Here is a 10920-nt window from a genome sequence, read left to right as displayed (position 1 = left end):
AATGGGTTCATGGATGCTAGTTTCCAATTGACCATGATGATTTTTAAATCATGTACAGTCGAAATTCATATTCTACCTATATGGCTGGGCCATGAGTTGGAAGAGTTCCAACAAGAGATAATGGCAGATTCAACAACTGAAGTCGAATACATAACAACCTTCGAAGCAGCTAAGGAGGTTGTATGGATCCGTAAGTTCATAAATGAACTTAAAGTGGCGTCCAACATTGCTGATCTAATAGCAGTTATTGGGACAACAATGGAGCCATCGCGTAAGCGAAGGAACCACGGTCTCATCAACGGACCAAACTTGTATTGCGGCATCACCATATGATAATGGAGATTATCAGCTGAGGTGACATATGTAGAGAAAGTATCGACGAATGACAACGTCGTAAATCCCTGACTAAATCTCTGTCCTAGGAGAAACATGAAATTCATGTTTGATCATCAAGTATAAGATACATGAATGATTGACTCTAGTGCAAGTGGGAGATTGTTAGTGTAGGTGCTCTAGACCCAATCAGATTGGGCATGTTGTACATTGACAATTATAATCATGTTATTATTTGAATAAGGAGTTGTTCAAATTCACAAGAAGTCATTCTATTAGTTTCTTGTTATTATTGTAATAACCAAATGAAGTCCATATGATGTATACTGTGATTAATTTATAAAGATATGAGATGATGCATCACAGTTTCTAGACATCATTAAACGTCCCAAATCGTAGCAATGTCAAGAATGGACATTGACATTTGCGGTAAGACTTGTATGTGCTATGCTTTTGCTATGTGATAGTAATGGGGGTCTCACACCCATAGGCATGGGGATATCTAGACAAGTACATAGGTGACCAATGTTGGAGAACGTGTCACTGGACATGACTCACCATGAGAATCCATTTTGGTTATATGTTGATGGAATTCTCATACGAGATGGTGTGTAACTAATCCTTGGACCTGAGGTTGTCACGGTTATCTCATAAGAAGACCGATATGCTTTGACATCGTTTCAATGGGCCTAGATAAAGGTTGCACGTGGGCGATCGTTGGGCATATCGTGAGGCTTATGGAGATGGGTGCATAACCAAGATGGGACTCGTCTATCCCTTGATAAAGGATGATGTATTTAAGCGCCTTCGGTGGATATTCACTTTAAATCCATGGCCATGGTTAAAGAGATCAATAAGGAGTTATTAATTTACTTTCTAATTAAGTGAAGATATCCAAAAGACCGAAGAAAACAAATGTGATCGTTATCAAGCAACACATCGCCATACTTAAGATCACATAAGATACATTGACGAGAGGATCGAATTACACGGTAACCATGCTCGTGAAAGGTTATTTGCGGATTATGAATCCTTCTGAATAATTGGGTAGGCATGATGCCTTGTTAGAGGCCAATCTTATCTTATGTGTTTGTACCGACACATTGCCAACATATTCGAAAGCCTAATGAGTCATACGCAATAGGCACGGTCCCTGGCTTAAACCAGGAGAGTGGACGTATGGTTAAGTGGGATACTTCGGCAAGAAGTTGTGCCGTCGTAGGTTCTCACGGAAAAAGAACAAATAGACGTAATGACGTCGATATGACGAGGAGTCGTCATAATGGAAAGAGTTTCCTAAAATGGCAATTGATTAAATTAGGAAGGAGTTTCTAATTTAATAATTTTCTATTTGTTGGAGTGGCAAATAGGAAATAAAATATATTTGGGCTTAAGTTAATATTTGGACTAAATTGGATTTGGGCCAAATATTAAAATAAATATTATATTTGGACTAAATTAGATTTGGGCCAAATATTAAATATTAAATATTATATTTGGACCAAATTAGATTTGGACCAAATATTAAATATTATGTTTGGGCTTAAATTAGATTTGGGACAAAATATTTTATTTAAACTTATAAAAGGATTGGGCCATTTAATTATATTCCTAGTTGGACTAGAATAAACCCATTTAATTAAGTTCCTAATTGGACTAAATTAAATGGGCCACCCCATGTCCATTAGGGTTTAAGAAACCCTAGAGCTCCTTATAAATACATTTTTATGGGTTGCCCAAATAAGGTGATTTTTGGTGTCGTTTTTCAAGAGTTGAAAAACGTATTGCCGTTCACTCTTCTCGTTTCTTTTCGCATCGATTTGAAACGTGGGCATTCTTTTACCGTCCATACACAAGCCGCGCAAAGGAGAATGAGCTAGCACTCCTATTCCGCTCTCCTTGCCAACGGACGCGTGCCGCGTATCACGAGTTAGAGGCCAGACGCTTGGACAGCTCGAATCCGCGAACGAATCGATAATCTAAAGGTTAGATTTATTTATTTGTATGTAAATGATTTGATTTCGACATTGATCCAATCGCCGGGATCGGGGTAAGTTCAAAATTTTTGAACTACGCTGTTTGCCCCGTAGCGATCATTGTTTACTTTCAGCCTGGATCGCATCGAGAGGGTTATAGAGAATCTTTTGACCCACGCAACCAGAGAAGGGCCACCTAGGCACACTGAAAATGTGCTGGAACAGTACCGACGGCAGTGGCCACCAACGTTTAAGGGGAAGCCTCATGATGACCCCAGCATGGCCGAGTACTTGTTAGAGCAGTCAGAGAAGTTGCTTCGACATCTCCAATTCAATGACGAGGACAAAGTAAATTGTGTCACTTTCATGTTTGAGGAAGAAGTTGGGAAGTGGTGGCAGACTACAGAGCGAGCGTTGCAGAGATCCCGCTCGAGGCAAGGGTCTGAAACTGATGAGACCCCAGTATCAGTTTGGGAGGCATTCAAGAAGGCCTTCAATGATAAGTACTTCCCGCTTAGCTGGAGGCAGGAGAAGAGCTGGGAGTTTGCGAACCTGAAGCAAACTAGAGAAATGTCGGTGGCTCAATACGACACCAAATTCAATTAGCTCATTAAGTACGTGCCAATGTATGATACCGATTAGTGGCAGAAAGCACAGAAGTTTATGTCAAGACTTCAGGTGGATTTGCTGCAGGCCTTGAGCACATGGTCGATCGAATCCTATAGAAAGCTTTAAGTAAAGCCTTGATGACGAAGAGGAACCTTCTGCAAGTGAAGCAGATTAGGTCTGGGGAAACAAAAGGGGACTCGGAGCAGAAATCGGGAAATAAAAATCCCCAAGGCAGCAAGCAATGCTCCAAGTGCAGAAAGAGCCATCTAGGGAGGAAATGCTTAGCAGGAACGTCTATCTGCTATTCCTGTGGAAAGCAAGGGCACATAAGTAGGAATTGCCATAAGAGAAAGGAAACACCTCCAGTTAAAAACTTGTCGAAGGTAGTGTGTTTCCAGTGCAATCAGCCAGGGCACTATTCAAGTAACTGCTCGAAGAAGCCAAAACTCGGACAAGCAGATAGGCCAACTAAAAAGGTAGGAGAGGCTCATGGGACTCATCAGGGACGTGTCTACAACCTCACCAAGGAAGATATGGGGACAAATTCGGCAGTCGTGCAAGGTACACTCTTCATATCGGATACCCTTGTTCATGCATTGATAGACCCTAAGTCAACACATTCATTTATGTCATATGCTTTGGCTACAAGTTTAGGGGTAGAGACTAAACTTATGGAGTCTCCGATAATAATTTCGACACCCTTGGGTAAAAGTACAAGGTCCTCAAAAGTGATTGAAGAATGCGAAATTAGTTTAAGTGATGCTCGATTTCAAGTTGATCTAATTTTGCTAGAAGTGTATGACTTCAACATAATCTTAGGAATGGATTTCTTGTCCAAATACGATGCCAGCATAGATTATCAAAGAAAGGTAATGACCATAAAGAAACCCGAAGGAGAATGGGTCAAATTTCGGGGACAGGGTGACCCTAGGAATGGAAAAATGATTTCGACCAGGAAGGCAGAAAAGTTGATAAGCCAGGGATCTCATGGATGTATAGCCTATGCTCGTTTGGAGGAGAAAGAGGTACCAAAACTCAAGGAGGTGCTGATAGTACGAGAGTATGAAGATGTATTTCCAGAAGATCTACCAGGACTACTGATAAGGGTCAATATTTCCCATATCCTAATGAATTATATCCCTATTTTGGCTTTATATTTATGCTTAAAGTAAATAATTATTCATATTACATATTATTTCAGGATGAAGCAAGGAAGTTGGCTTCTACAATTAATTAGGGGCATAATCGAAGACATTGGATTACCCATTTTTTATTGCTCAAATTCAAAGGCCAATTATGGAGTCTAGAGGATGTTTCAAGTGCACTTGACCCAACTATCAAATGGAATCCAACCAAAGGCCCAAGACCAACCAAAAGCCCAAGACCAATCAAAGCCCAACAAAGCCCAATTTGTAGAAGACTTTTCTTTGTTTTGTATTTTTTCTTATAAGTGATTTACCACCTAAAGTCTTTTGTATTCTTATGAGTAGTCCACCACCTAAAGTCTTCGGTATTTTTTGTCTTTTATCTAATTTTCTTCCATTAGTTAGGTGAATGTTTTGTGAGTGCCTATTAGATATAATTATGTTTAGTTGAATAATTGTGTGATTTGTATTGCATCTTGTGGGCTATAAATAGCTTACTTGGGTGCATTTGTGAAAAAATTGTTATTACTTGAATCAAAGTTTAGTTTTGTTCTTAGAGTTTCTCTTAGAAAATTGCTCTTATTCTCTCTCTTGTTTTCTCTTACTTCCTTTCTTTCTTCTTTTAAATTCTTATCTCATTTATTGTTACTTTATTATCCACCGCCTAAATGGCCGGTTAATTTCTGCCTTTAAATTTCTACAATTTTAATTCTTGTCTTTTAATTATCCACCGCTTAAATGGCCGGTTAGTTTCTGCCATTTAATTCTTATCATTTAAATTCTGTTATTTAAATTACATCATTTAAATTCTTGATAATTAACTTTTAAATGGAAATGAGTAGCTAAATCTAATCTTAGGTTAAGGCGAGGACAGTGTCCAATGTTCTTGAATCTCAAGATAAGCCAAACCTCGATGAATGCAAGATTTATCTAAGTTAAACTCGAGTTGAGTGTGTAAATGGTTTTGTGAGTTTGGATTGGGTCATCATCCTAACTTAGAACTCTCATGCCATGTATGAGAGTCGCTAGAATTGGAGATGAGATATACCCAAGCTTAGATGATCAAATCATAGTCTATAGTATAATACAATTTACAGTGACATCTTAACCTAGAACCCTCATATCATGTATGAGGGTTGCTTAGCTGAGAATCATTCGTATCTTGAATTATAACTACCAAACGATCCTCTATTTATTTCAGATTAATGTTGCTGTTTAAATTGTTATAAGAGATTTATTAGGCATTGGTTCTGAACTCTCCTCAACCCAAGACCTTTTTAATATTCCAAAAAAAAACCTTTTCACAATCAAGAAAACTTAGCTCTCTTTGGATAAATCAACCCGAATGAACAATTCTTTTGTTAAATAAACCTCCCAGTGAATCGACCCGGACTTGTCTGGAATTTATATTTGTGCTACAACTACACTCACACACTGGTGAGTTTAAACCTCCTCACCATTTCAACACTGAACATCCAAACTGATTAAGGCTATCTAAATTGTAGGGTGAGGAGTGCAGCCAACTACCGCCACCTCGAGAGATCGATTTCTCAGTCGAGCTAGTACCAGGAACTAAACTGATATCTATTCCTCCATATCGAATGGCCCCGGTAGAAATGAGGGAATTACGGAGCCAGTTACAGGAATTGATCGATAAGGGATTCATTAGGCCGAGCACATCGTCGTGGGGCGCGCCAGTGCTATTTGTAAAGAAGAATGATGGAAGCTTGAGGATGTGTATTGACTACCGTCAGTTGAATAAAGCTACGATGAAGAATAAGTATCCACTTCCGAGAATCGATGAGCTGTTCGATCAGTTGCAAGGAGCAAAGATATTTTCAAAGATTGACTTAAGGTTGGGATACTACAAATTAAGGATTAAGCCTGAAGATATTCTGAAAACGGCTTTTTGGTCAAGGTACGGCCATTTTGAGTATTTCGTGATGCCATTTGGGTTAACAAATGCTCCAGCGGCATTTATGAATCTCATGAATAGAGTGTTCAGACCTTATCTAGATCAGTTTGTGATCATGTTCATAGATGATATATTAATATATTCCTCAAATGAAAATGATCATGAAGAGCACTTGAGGGTGGTGCTAGGAACTCTCAGGAAACACCAGTTGTACGCCAAGTTCTCAAAGTCGAGTTCTGGCTACCCCAAGTCGCGTTTCTTGGACACGTAATCTCTGCCGAGGGAATCTCGGTAGATCCAGCAAAAATTGAGGCAGTTTAGGGGTGGACGCAGCCAACGAATGTGACAAAGGTGAGAAGCTTTTTAGGATTGGCAGGCTACTATCGAAGATTCGTGAAGGGATTTTCAAAAATAGCCTCGTCAATGACAAAGCTCATTCGAAAGATGTTAAGTTCGAATGGACTGCCAAGTGTGAGGAAAGTTTTCAAGAGCTCAAAAACAGATTAACCTCAGCACCTATTTTAGCAATGCCAGATGGGCACAGGGGATTCGTTGTGTATACGGATGCCTCTAAGATAGGTCTAGGTTGCGTATTAATGCAACACGACCAAGTGATCGCATATGGGTCGCGACAGTTTAAGAGGCACGAAGAAAACTACCCGACACATGATCTGGAATTAGCGGCCGTAATATATGCTCTGAAGCTATGGAGACATTACTTGTATGGTGAAACCTTTGAGGTGTTCACAGACCACAAGAGCCTGAAGTACGTGTTCTCGCAAAAAGAGCTGAACCTTAGGCAGCGACGGTGGATGGAATTTCTAAAGGACTATGACTGCACCATACGATATCACCCAGGGCATGCCAATGTGGTGGCTAATGCACTGAGTAGGAATGTGCCCATCTCTATAGCCGAAATGATGGCCTGTGAGTGGCAAATGTTGGAGGCTTTTAGCCATCTGACGGTGAGTGTAGTGCTAAAGGAATCATCTGTCCTTATCACTGGCATGGTAGTTCAGCTAGATTTGGTGAACGAAATACGGGAGGCATATGTGGATGATAAACGGATACATCTATGGGTGGACGAGCATGGCTAGCCTAAGAAATCTGATTTTGAAATGCATAATGGCATACTGAGGTTTCGGGGAAGGATTTACGTGCCAAATTTAAAAGATTTGAGACAAAGAGTCCTGAATGAAGCCCACAGAACTCGTTATACAATACACCCGGGGGCCACAAAAATGTATAGAGATCTCCGAGAGGTCTATTTGTAATACCCGGGAAATTATTAAGAGTGTATATGGTATTTAATGAAAGGTATAACTGGAATTATCGAAAGAATAAGGCTATAGGACACACTAACGCAACTTTAGATGACCGAATTAATCGGAGGGAGTACCCCGGACCCTAGACGTTAAGGAAAATGGTATAGTATCGATGAGTGAATTGAATTATGATTTTTAGTGATGAAAGAAATTAGATCGGGAACAGTTTTTGGTACAGCTGTTGACCTGTCTGAGAAAATCGAATCGACATAGGAGACGTTCAGAAGGTCAACGGAGCAGGTCAAGGACTAGTATTTAATGTGTAGAACAACCCTTAAGCGATTTTGGGTTGAAACAAATGGATTTAAGGTCAAGTTAACCAGTCGGGCCTAAGTGCAATTTTCTAAATTTGCCCGAGGGAGGTCAAAACGTAGTAGTTTTTCAGGAGTTTCAAGGTTCAAATGAGAAGTACAAATCTTGTAGGCCTTGGTGGTATAGTTGGATAGATAAGGGGTATAATGAAAAAGGCCAAAATGAGAGTTGAAGAAATTAGGGGGTGAAAAGTGCAATAAAGCAAAAATGAAGCAGTGTGAACGCGTAGGAAATTCGGCCGCCGCAAATCGTCGCACGTGGAGGCCAAATCCGGTGATGGGACGGCCAAGGCGAACCTGGGGAAGGTGCTATTCGTCTTGGGCTTGCTTGGAGGCCAAGCTCGGCCGGTGATTGGCTGAGAAATGGCCGAAAATCGAGTATAAATAGAAGCAAGGTGGCCGAGGGTTTTTGCAAAAACTGGAGCTTCAATCGAAGGGGTTTGAGGAAGAATCGATGAGAGTTGATAAGGGGCTTTCGATCCTTGCATCAAGTAGAGTGATTCTGGAGCATTTGGAGCAAGATTGGTGGCCATTTTAAGCTCAGTCGAGAACGGGTGGCGGACCGCCTGCCGCCGCCTGCAACTGCTATTTTTGGCCATTTTTCGGTGGCCTTTCGGCCTCAAACTGGTGCCAATAGGATCGATTAAGCGTGGGCTTCAAGGGGGTGTCGTCATTTTGGTCATCGAAGCAATCGCTGGCAGCTGGTTCAACGAAGAAGACAATGGCGTGTGCAGCCACGCGCCAGCTTCCACACGCACCCAGGCGCCAGGCACGTGAGGGCCCGTGATAGGGGCATTTTTGGTATTTCCTTTTCCATAATTTTTTTTTGATTTATTTTAGGATTTATCATGTTTAAACATTTTGGAAAATGTTTGAGAAAATAATTATTTTGGAATTATCAAGGTGGAAATTTGGAGAAAATAGAGAAAATTATGGAAAAATTGAGGAAAATAGATTTTAATACTTTCTTAATTAAATATGGTGCTTAGGAAAGTATTATGGCTCGAGGTTGACTGCAAATTCAAGTGTTTGTGATTTGGCATGCAAATCGAGGTCGTGCACGAGGATCGAGGCAAAAATTGACTTTTCGCATAAGGTGAGTGGTTTGACTCTAGTTTTACATTTGTTTTGGATATGTCTTGGTGTGAGTGTAGTGAGTTCAGGTGAACGAGTGACACGGTAGGGCACTCAAGACAAGAACTCGAGATGCTATACTTATGCATTTTATTCATGTATATATGACATCGTTTGCATATTGATCATGTGGTATATTGCATCAACTGTTTTTATTTGCAAAAGAGTTGGTGCATGGTGTGTGATTTTCATATCATCGGGGTATTGATTTTCATGTCATTATTGGGTCCGTATGGGATGGGATGGGGTTTTCTTGAGAATGGGACAAGGTTAATCCTAGTAAACGAGTGACACGGTAGGGCACTCGAGAGATTAAGTATGTCGCGGCAAGGTTAACCCCCAACGGTGTGTGGAAGGTGTTTCCACGGGAGGTTGAGTATGTCAGGGAGATTTCTCAAGATAGACGTGTTTGCATTTGTCGTTTTGTCTGTATATGCCATGCTCGTATGTTTGTTCATGCATTATGTAAACTGTTTCATGCCGTCACTTAGATGTTTTGTCATCTAACCTAGGTTATGCCCCTGGAACATTCAATGTTCCAGTCAGGGACTGCTGCAAGGGCAAGGACATGGTCGGTTGAAGGTCAACGGTGCTTAGATTGATAGTCATTGTAAACTTTGGGGGTTTTGGTATGTATTCTAGTGTGTGTATAAGTAGTTGTATGATAACATTGTTATCATTTGGTTATCTGTATTACGTATTTCGTTATGGAAATGCTATGTAAGAATCACGGTGTTTGATGTTAATGTATCCGCTGCATTATGATATCTCTCGTTTAGTTGTTAAGATTATTGATCTTGTTAAGTTAAACGGGCAAGACTGGGGTTTTCGGGATCTTGTGTTTGCATGTGAAGGTTGTTCATGAAGCACCGCGCGTGATGATGTTATTTTTTTTAAAAAAAAGGATTCCCGGAAATACCCTTATAGTGACACGTCCGGCGAGGCGGGGTGTTACACTATTGGTGGCCGGGAATGAAAACAAGTGTGGCAAGAAAAGTGGCGCAATGCGATACGTGCCAAATAGTGAAGATAGAGCACTAGAGACCAGCAGGGCTCATGAAGCCATTGAACATCCTAGAGTGGAAGTGGGAGCACATCACAATGGATTTCGTGACGGGGTTTCCCAGGAGTCAGAAAGGCAACGATGCGATTTGGGTCATCGTAGATAGGCTAACAAAGTCAGCACACTTCTTGCCTACATGGATGGATAGGCCAGTACGAAAATTTGCAGAGCAGTATGTTGGAGAGATAATTAGACTTCATGGCATGCCGGTAAGTATAGTCTCCGATCGGGATCCGAGGTTTACCTCAAGATTTTGGGGAAGCTTGCAAGAGTGCATGGGGATGCAATTGAACCTTAGTACGGCTTATCACCCGCAGACCGATGGACAGTCTGAAAGGACCATTCAAACATTAGAAGATATGCTAAGGTCATGTGCCTTAGATTTTAAGGTTAATTGGGAAGAGCATCTACCTTTAGTAGAGTTCGTTGATAATAATAGTTACCATTGTAGTATAGGAATGGCACCCTATGAGGCTCTATATGGAAGAAAATGTCGATCGCCTATCTGTTGGACCAAAGTAGGAGAGAGACAAATATTGGGACCTGAGTTGGTCCAGCAAACTACAGAAAAGATTCAGCAGATCCAAGGGAGAATCCAAACCGCACAAAGTCGTCAAAAGTCCTATGCAGACAAAAGAAGGCGAGATTTGGAAATCGAGGTAGGAGATCATGTGTACTTGAAGGTATCGCCTCAGCATTTGGCGACGCGGGGAAAAAAGAAAGGTAAGCTAAGACCCTGATTTATTGGATCGTATCCAATCAAAGGATGAGTTGGGCCGTTGGCTTATTGCCTAGAACTTCCTATTAGCATGTCCAACATCCATGATGTCTTCCATGTGTCTCAGCTTCGAAGGCATATACAAGATCCAACCCAGGAAATTCGAGTGGAAGTAATCGAGCTAAGAGATGATCTAACTTATCCAAAGTCGCCCGAGCGAATCCTAGATCGGCGCGACCAAGCCTTGAGGAATAAAGTCATCCCACTGGTAAAGATTCAGTGGAGAAATCATACTGACGAAGAAGCTACGTGGGAGCTCGAGGACACGATTAGGGAAAATATCCCCTGTTGTTCGAGAAAGTAGGATGAAAGTAGTAAATTTTGAGATTTT

At 41.0% G+C, this 10920-nt stretch overlaps 1 protein-coding gene and 1 pseudogene across 2 annotated transcripts in view; one reads left to right on the top strand and one right to left on the bottom strand.

Annotated features, from left to right (window-relative positions):
- The window catches only part of LOC127808538 (casein kinase II subunit alpha-2-like), a 4143-nt pseudogene extending 1228 nt beyond the window's left edge, over positions 1-2915 (top strand).
- Positions 1-10920, bottom strand: part of LOC127808821 (uncharacterized) — a 62043-nt gene that overhangs the window by 13596 nt on the left and 37527 nt on the right. The gene's annotated exons all lie outside the window — the stretch shown is intronic.

This window comes from Diospyros lotus, chromosome 8 (genome assembly GCF_014633365.1).
Source record: "Diospyros lotus cultivar Yz01 chromosome 8, ASM1463336v1, whole genome shotgun sequence".
NCBI classification, from domain to species: Eukaryota; Viridiplantae; Streptophyta; class Magnoliopsida; order Ericales; family Ebenaceae; genus Diospyros; species Diospyros lotus.
This window is presented reverse-complemented; position numbering and strand designations above follow the sequence as displayed.